Here is an 8437-nt window from a genome sequence, read left to right on the forward strand (position 1 = left end):
GTCAAAATGTTAGCCTTAAGTTTCCTTGGTGCCTTGAAATGCCAGACAGAGTCTTGCTCTGCGACAGGTCTGAATGATACACCTTGTCAGAGAGGGAAGTTCATCAGCAGCCACTGAGAGTGCCATCGATTGAGCTGCCCTGAGCCCCGCCAGGTAATGGATTGGATTTATCCCTCTCTGGATAAGGCTTGTGCTCAGACGTGTACACACATGCACACACGTGCACACACACACGTAAACACAAATTACAGTAGTGCTCTCTGCGCATATCTGTGTGCATTTCACACCATCAAGCACCTACACATCACATTCTACACACACACGCATTGCACGCAGAGTTTGTCTACACAACACACACACTGACAACCTGTTTGAAAATGTGTGTGACATTCAGCAGACATTTAGACAGTTGGGATCAAAGGCAGTGATGTATTGTCAGCAGCTGCATGGATAGGCAAAAAAACAAGACAAGGAGATAGTACTTTGATAGATATCAGGACATTTGTCAGGCATCTGTCTGCTTATTTTAGGAGTGAGAGATGGGTATCATCAAATCCATATTTTGAGGAGGAAAAAATGCCTCAAAGTTGATGGAAGATGTCTTTGATGTGGAAGAGTCACAGCAGCTCAAACTGTTTCTTGTGTATTTCTTGTGATTTCGTGGCTGAGCTCTCTCAGACAAATATTAAGCAAATCGTCATCAATAAATCGTTTCGAGAGCCATTTAAGCATTTCAAGTCTCATTACGATGACAAGGGTAAACAGATTGGAAGATGTAAAACACTCGATTAAAGTGGCATTCTACTTGCTTCTCTAAATTTTAAAGAGGCAATGCATCATGAATGTGTCCAACCAAAGACGAGCATAGTTGAAGAGAGAACTAATTAGACTAATCTTTTTGCCAGGAGGTTTACCTACAATGGTTATAATCTATGGACTGTAGTATGATTCAGAAAACACTTAGTGGCAATTCATCTTTCTCTATGCCTCAAGGCAATGGTGTGCGTGTTTGTGTGTATGCATGCATATGCACACATTGGTCTGAATTTGCACACCCATTGTAACTTCCATTGTTAATGTTGAAAACTGCATAACTGTCCTTTTTATAGACTAGTGTAACTCTTGTGTCAGATTTATGCTTTTGAAAATGACCTCAACCACCATATGTATTTTACTAGTAGAAATACTGCCATGGTTGTATTGATATGTAATAAGTTAGGTAGTTCTTTTGAGGAAAACGTTTTAATTAAATGTCAATTAACAGTAGAATTGACTTCTATAATGCTCTTTAAACAGATACATAATGTTTTGATACAGATGGCTGTGGTCAGAGTTGTAGTTCCGGGTTCAGAACCTTGATGGCCCTTGCTAATGAGTCTGTACGGCTGAAGCATCTGTCTGGATATCTAATGTAACTTGCCATGTGGAGAATGTCATCCTCCGTCTGGCCTCTAGCCACAGTCAAGTCTCTACCGGCAGGGTTGACATTATAATTAGTCTACAATCAAGGCGTCCTGAGAGATTCACTTTACTTTGTGCTGACCGTGACCTACCAAAAGTGCCAATGTCTTTTCAATGGTTACATTTTAACCACAAGGGAAGCAAACATGTGGTTATGGATCAGATAGGTTTGTGTGGCCTTATTGTAGTAGAATTTAAGAAATAATACATTGCATAGTTTCTGTAGGGATGATTTTAAAGTGGGATTATACAAGGTTTTATGAGTGCACTAAAGTGTCTTTAATGTCGGAGCTGCAGGGTGGTCGTTTGACTGAAGTTGTCATGCTTTTCTCAATAATTCTAAAGTATATTACGTATCATGCCATTCTCCGTAATTTCAGAGTGTATTATGTAAAATTATAAGGGCTGAAATGGATGATTTTGGTCAAAAAAATCGTTCTTCCATTTCTTGCTTGGAGTGAGACCATGAAACTTGCAATTACTACAGTTTGAGACTTTCCTGGTGCCACATAGCCAGCATACAGATTTCAAACTGTTACAGTCAAGGGCTCTTTGGGCGCCTTTTCACTCTATGGAAATCAGAAAAACTATGAGCAAATACAGGCAACCCGGCATAAAAGCTAATGAAGCACCCACGTACCCGCTGTCGCAAGGTAATGAGTGTACTTAGCTCTAAGGGAAAGGACATCTCCAAAGGATTTTCAGTGTGTGCCCACTTCCCCAAGTGCTTAATCATGGTGCTTGATTATGAGCAGCCATTAGAAGCCTGTGAGTCAGCCCCACTCATACACTGCAAGGAATTATGGTGTGCTTGATTGAATTCAACATTCTTTGCCCCTGGTCTATGAGAGCTTGCCAGAAGATGGCAAAAAAGCCTACAAAAGCCTCCCTGTATTGGTGTATCACTTTAGCCAGCAGACAGGCCTTGTTTGGAGTGTGCTTTCTATTAGATGCAAAGCACTTCATGAAGCTGGCTTGCTACTCGCAATCTCACTCGGCCACATCTAGCCCGCTGGCCGCAGATTCTCCACAAGTTGGAGCTGTTCAGTCATTGTCAGTCCAGTTTTCTACATTCTCGCCCATGCCACCTTCTGGAAAGAAGAGTAATAGCAGCAGTAGATGAATGAATGAATTCTGCAGATGGATGTTGCTACTGAGTAGGAAAGTTATAGCTGTGTATGTTTTCACAATCTCCTGTTTGGTAAAACAAACTAAAATTATAATGAAACCACTTTGATATTTTATTCAGGATATCAACTGACTGACCTCCTTTATTTAGCTTACTGTGTGGACCTCATTGTAATAATGTTTAGTTAAGGTAACGTTGGTTAATCAATTGTTGTGGCACTAAAAACTGAGTTGACGGTCCAACATCACTAAATGAACTTAACTGAAAGCGATACACTGAAGTTTATAATGACATTGACAAAGAAACAGGTAATGTGGCTCAGTAATGTAACAGCCAATATCCCATCCCTTTCATTATTAGGGCCAATACTGCTCCGGTGCATTGGATTGGTGCATCCGTAATCAAAACACAATTCAACCTATGGCTATATAACACCAAAGGTTCAGTCACTGAAAACAACACAAAGTGTAACTGATTTTAGTCAGTGTATAGTTCACATATACAACACTAAAAACACAACATTGCAAGTTTACTCTCACTGCTTCTTCTCCTTTGGCCTCTGCATCCTTCTGTCTGTCTGGACATTCCTCTTTTCATGTCCAGAGCCTTAAATATCCGTGCCAAGGAATGGTAAGAATCTCCCTTTGCCTTTTTAAATCCATTATCACTCCTGTTTCCTCATCCCATCTTGTGATCTCTCTGTCCCTTTCTCCTTTGTCTCTCTCATTGCGCCACTGTGTCACTTGGCACACCTGCTTCATCCAGCTGTCAATTACAGCACAGAATTACAGACTGGCACGCAATTAGGGTCCGCCTCACGCACTGGCCCACGCTGGTAATGAGTTTCCCCAGTCATTGATCAAAGTCACAATCACACTCTAGCCCAGAGTTTCCCAATTAATTTTTTTTTTGGCTATCCAGAGAGCATCTATGTTGAGCCGCCTGAGACTGTTTCTATATTTATATGCCAAAGCAGCAGTATTTTGCACCCAAGAAAAAAAAGAGATAATCCAATCTCTGTGTGGGTATGACTGTTTTTTTTTTTTAAGCGGACTCTGTGTTTTGAATTTAAATTTGCTCTTGATAAGTTGTTTCCCGCAATTTTTAGGTTAGAAAAGTGGATAGCTATCATAGTAATCAAGTAGCCAATGAGGTACCTGCAAGGAGATGCACCACTGGTATACTGATATACGTCTGTGTTTTTAAAAATGCATTGTCAACACATCATGTGAAAAGTATTTTAAAACCACATAAACTGCAGCTGCAGAGGACATATTTGCCATTGTACTGGAGCAAACATCCATACATTTTACTTCTGTGTATTTTCCCTTATCCAACAAACTCATCAAACTCCTTGGGCTGTTGCTGCAGATCATTTAATAGAGCTCTCATCTGAGAAGGGGCTGCATGTACATCTACTTCTCATTATGCAAGTGTCAAGACTTGAGTAGTGGGCTTCCTGGCAAATAATAGAGGAATGACATTGCTTGTTTGTTTTCCCTTAGATGTGAAATGCGCTGAAGCAGGAGGGAAAAAGGGTGGCGGGAGGGGCGGAGGGAAGACGAGAGTAAAAGAACAAGCTGAGCATGGTCGCACAGTGTTCAAAGCCGCTAGGCACAGGTTTGTGTGACTGACAACCTGCTGTAGATGGGAACCCCCCAGTCACACTTTCCTATCTCAATGAAATTGCCTCAGTGATATTGAGACAGTCTGTAGTCGTATTCGTCTTTGCCGTATTCACTTGAGCAGTTATATTGTATCCTGTCTCTTCTCTGTTTCAGCTAAGTTATTCTAATTAATCTAGCTAGGTTTTGTGAGAAAATATAGAAAACGTCAAATGTTTGAGTTTAAAATGAGGACTCAAATCCAGCTAAGATAGCAATCTTGTGGTGGAGACAAGGTAATGAATTAATTTTGGTTCATGGCTCAGTAGTGAGGAGAACTCGGTTGAGTAATGAGAAGAGGAAGCTGTGATAATGGAAATCTAAATGATTAAAGTGTGTGTTTGCATGGGGTGGGGGTTGGGTGGTAGGGACTTCTAAGACTGTTAGGGTGGTGTGATGGTGTGCAAAATATGTAGCAAAAGCAGTTCAGCTTTAGAGTTTACATACTGTCACGTTTTGCTATCCTGCCTGCAGCCATTGACCTGTGCTGTAGAAAAAGACATTCAAATGCTTGATATTTACTGTGCTTCTTTAAAAAGCTGCCAGATGTCAGAGCCTTAAGACTTGCCATTTTAGGTTGCCTCTCTACTAAAAACAATAGAACACTATTTTGATTTAGAACTTTAGAGTATAAATGGATCAAAGAAATTGCAGTAGGTAATAGTAGTACCTATAACCTTTACATGCAGACAAACCTGAAGGCAGTAAAGTATTTACATTTGTTGCATAGTAAAACATAACAATGGAAAGATACAGATGATTACTGTGCCAATAGCTGTTGCCCTTTGCCACTTAAATATAAATGATTGCTATTTCATTAATGTTTACAGATGATTAAAAATGGCATGAAAGCATTAACACCAACTACATTTGCAATCCTCAAAAGGCAATTACTATGGAGGGCTTTCCTTTTTGAAAAACTCGCTTATTGCTGTCATGGCTGTGCAGACAAAAACCTGTAGCTACAGTATCCCGTTTCGTCAACACAAAAACCCAAGCACAAAGTTGTCACAGTTTTGGCAAAATTCTGGTAGGTGCACTACCAAATCCCTATTGCACTCATTGTAAAGATATTGCCAAAAGCAAAAATGAAGAAAATATTTTGTTACTACCCGGTTCACCTTGTTTACTTGTTTCAGCTTATATTATCATTATGTCTATTATCCATGATTCATATTTACAGCTTTTTTTGCAGAGTATTATTTGTCATAACATCATGTGACTGTGACAGAGGGTTTGGCATAAGCATCAAAGCTCCATTGGTGTCTGTAAGGTGGCAGGTGATGTGATTCAGTACACATGCTCATTAAAAAGAGGATTTCTTATGGCATTTATTTGCCTTTAAAGTGCAATTCATCTCTCAGTTTCCTAAGTAATATGTCCTGGTGACACAATGAGTTATGGCTTATTAAATTAAATGGTTTCAGTGGCACTTCTCTAACTGGAAATGACCTCACCCACCATCCGCTTGCTTGCTCTCTTTTGCTGCTGTGATGTATGCAGACTACACATTGACATATGCACGTACACGTACATAAACACATACAGTGCATACACACACATTCAGCACCTCTGTGGAGGTATAGACTCAGAGTAGATATTTCCCTAATGGAAAAGCTCATTGCGAAAAAATAACTGTAAAACCAGCCAGCGCTCTGTCAAACTATTTTACAGTGTCAGCACAAATGCGGCAGTCTCTCTTCACTCTGCAATGAAATTTATGGCCATTGATGACTGATTGCATTTCTCCCCCTCACAGTACTCTCAGCCTTTTGAAAGTAACCCAGCAGCACATTAATTTCTCCAAAGTCATCATTTCAAGTGCAGTGACTTGCTGGAAAAATAAAAACTCAGATGAAGAGAGAGCCTAATTTTAGTAGTCCTTATCAGCGCTGGCAATAAAAATGTCCCTAAAACATAATTCAAACATTTCAGAATGACTGTTTGTATAGGTGGACAGTGTGAGTATATGTGGGCTTTCATTTCTATGTAGACACTACATGTGTGATGTCAATATCTAACTACTTCTACTTCTCATTATTGAATCAACCAATGTCATCTCAAATTAAAGGTCCAGTTATGTCATCATGCTCGGAGGACCAAGAACAATCTAAGTGCCTCAGAGTATTCTGGAGAACATCAATATGCAGCATGCATTTAGTGGAACCACTGAGGTAGACACAGTGGCTCAAAAGTCTGCTTCTAATTAAAGGTCTAATGTCTCATCTTGTGCATGTCTTTTCCATTTCTTTTCTTGGCATTCCTGTTGAAGGCAAGGAACGCTCAAGCAGAGATGGACAAAAAGCTTTATGAAAAGACACTGATTAACCTGTCATGTTCCAGACAGGTATCCATTAGGCTCTTTAATCAAAGTCTATATGGCATGAAATTGACATTTTCAACCCACCATAATGCCTCACGAGAAGCACTGAACTGAATGGATACTGCCCTATACGTCAGTGCACTTGTAGCTGCTCCAACCTGTACTTTCATTTGTCGCCTTCACGCATCAAAGCTTTTGAAAGATCCTTTGTTTTCCCAGTCTGCTTTGAAAATAAACATTTCTCATCTTGAGCACGTTGGTGGAGGGAGACGCACTTTATAGGGTCCCAACAGACAGGTCCCACGTAGAGTCAACCAAACTGGAAGCCTAATTATGAGACATTAGCAAGACTGGGGCGCCATCCTTCCTTTTTTGGTTTCTTGTAATGTCAGTGTAGAAGTCATTTTCCAGCCCTTTGTGATGACTGCTGCCCCTCTCTACAGAGGAATGCTTCGGTGTACGCGACATGATCCAAAGAACAATAATTTGCTCTTCCTGGTCAAATAGTTTGCAGTCATCCAGGATTGGAGCCAAAGGGCTTCCTTGCAGAGGGCTTTTTTGGAGTCAGCAGGTCGGATCATACATTCAGTACTGTCCACTATTCCTCCCTTTCCTTTCACTACCACTTCTCCCTGCTCTCCCTCACTTCTCTCCTCTGCTATGTCTGTGTCCTTAAGTCACAGGGAGAGAGAGCACGGTTGTTTTGATGTAGGATTTGATAGATTTGTTTGCTGCTGCATTCATTTGCTCTGTATCAGGGAGCTGACGGGCCGTAAAATGAAAATTTGCCTTAGATTTTCAGCATGACTGTTTGGGGGCAAATGTGAAAGAACTCCCCATGCATTCCAGATACATATTTTTCTATATCTTAAAAGTGTGTGTGCACATGCTATGCATGGCAATTAATAATAAGGATTGTAAGGTTCTCAATGACTGGAAATGATGTGCCCATACCTGTTTAGGAATTCTCAGCATTGATCCTGCCCAGGAGGTTACAGGATACTGTGATGAGAAACTCTTCCTGTTTCACATATTTTGTTGCTCTTAAAGGAACCTCATGATTAAAAAGTGACAGTTATGGATAGAGTCCTGCTTTTCAGGTAATTAAATTAAATTAAAATGCATGTGCGTCTTGCGATGCCCACAATCTCTAATTAAAATGAATGTGATGCAAACAACGGGAAGCATTTCCTTGTTAGAAAACAAGTTGAAGGGGAGAAAGTCAAACAGCAGGCTCACCTTTTGATGTTGGTGCACACTATGAAACTTCCTAATAATTTGTCCCAAAAAGTGAACATATATTTAATTTCATCATAAAATCACACTGTCCAAAACACAACACTTTCTTGTGTGGACAGCTGTAATGGACTAGATCAGGAGCAGCCACCAAGGTGCTTCCTCTTTGTTCATGTGCAGTTGATGCGTGAGGCGAAACCAAAGCAGGCCTGATCGCGCCACAAGGAAGGTGCTTGTGGAGAGCAAGACACCCCATTGCTCTTTCCCCCCGTGTGCCCAGCCGATGTCACAGAGCGCGTTGGATGATGGAGCACTCTCATTCCGAGTTGAGAGAGCGCTGAAGGTGAGAGTCGACCAGAGACCCAGTTCTTTAATCCTGGCCGGCTTCTGCCACCTTGTTCCGCAAGATAAATGGACTTTTGACACACAGTCAGATCACACACTGGCCAAGCTTTGATAAACAAACACTTGTTTGTTTGCACTTTCCCATCTCTTGAAACCATCATGTGACCATCTGTGAGCGTCTCAACCAATCAAAGAGTTCCGCTATTAAATGTGTTAAATGGGCTTAGGTAAAACATAATGCCCTAGCACAGAAATTATAGAACTGAACTTCCAAAACAC

This window comes from Morone saxatilis, unplaced genomic scaffold (genome assembly GCF_004916995.1).
Source record: "Morone saxatilis isolate NCDOM2014 unplaced genomic scaffold, NCSU_SB_2.0 Contig4, whole genome shotgun sequence".
In the NCBI taxonomy this organism is placed as follows: domain Eukaryota; kingdom Metazoa; phylum Chordata; class Actinopteri; family Moronidae; genus Morone; species Morone saxatilis.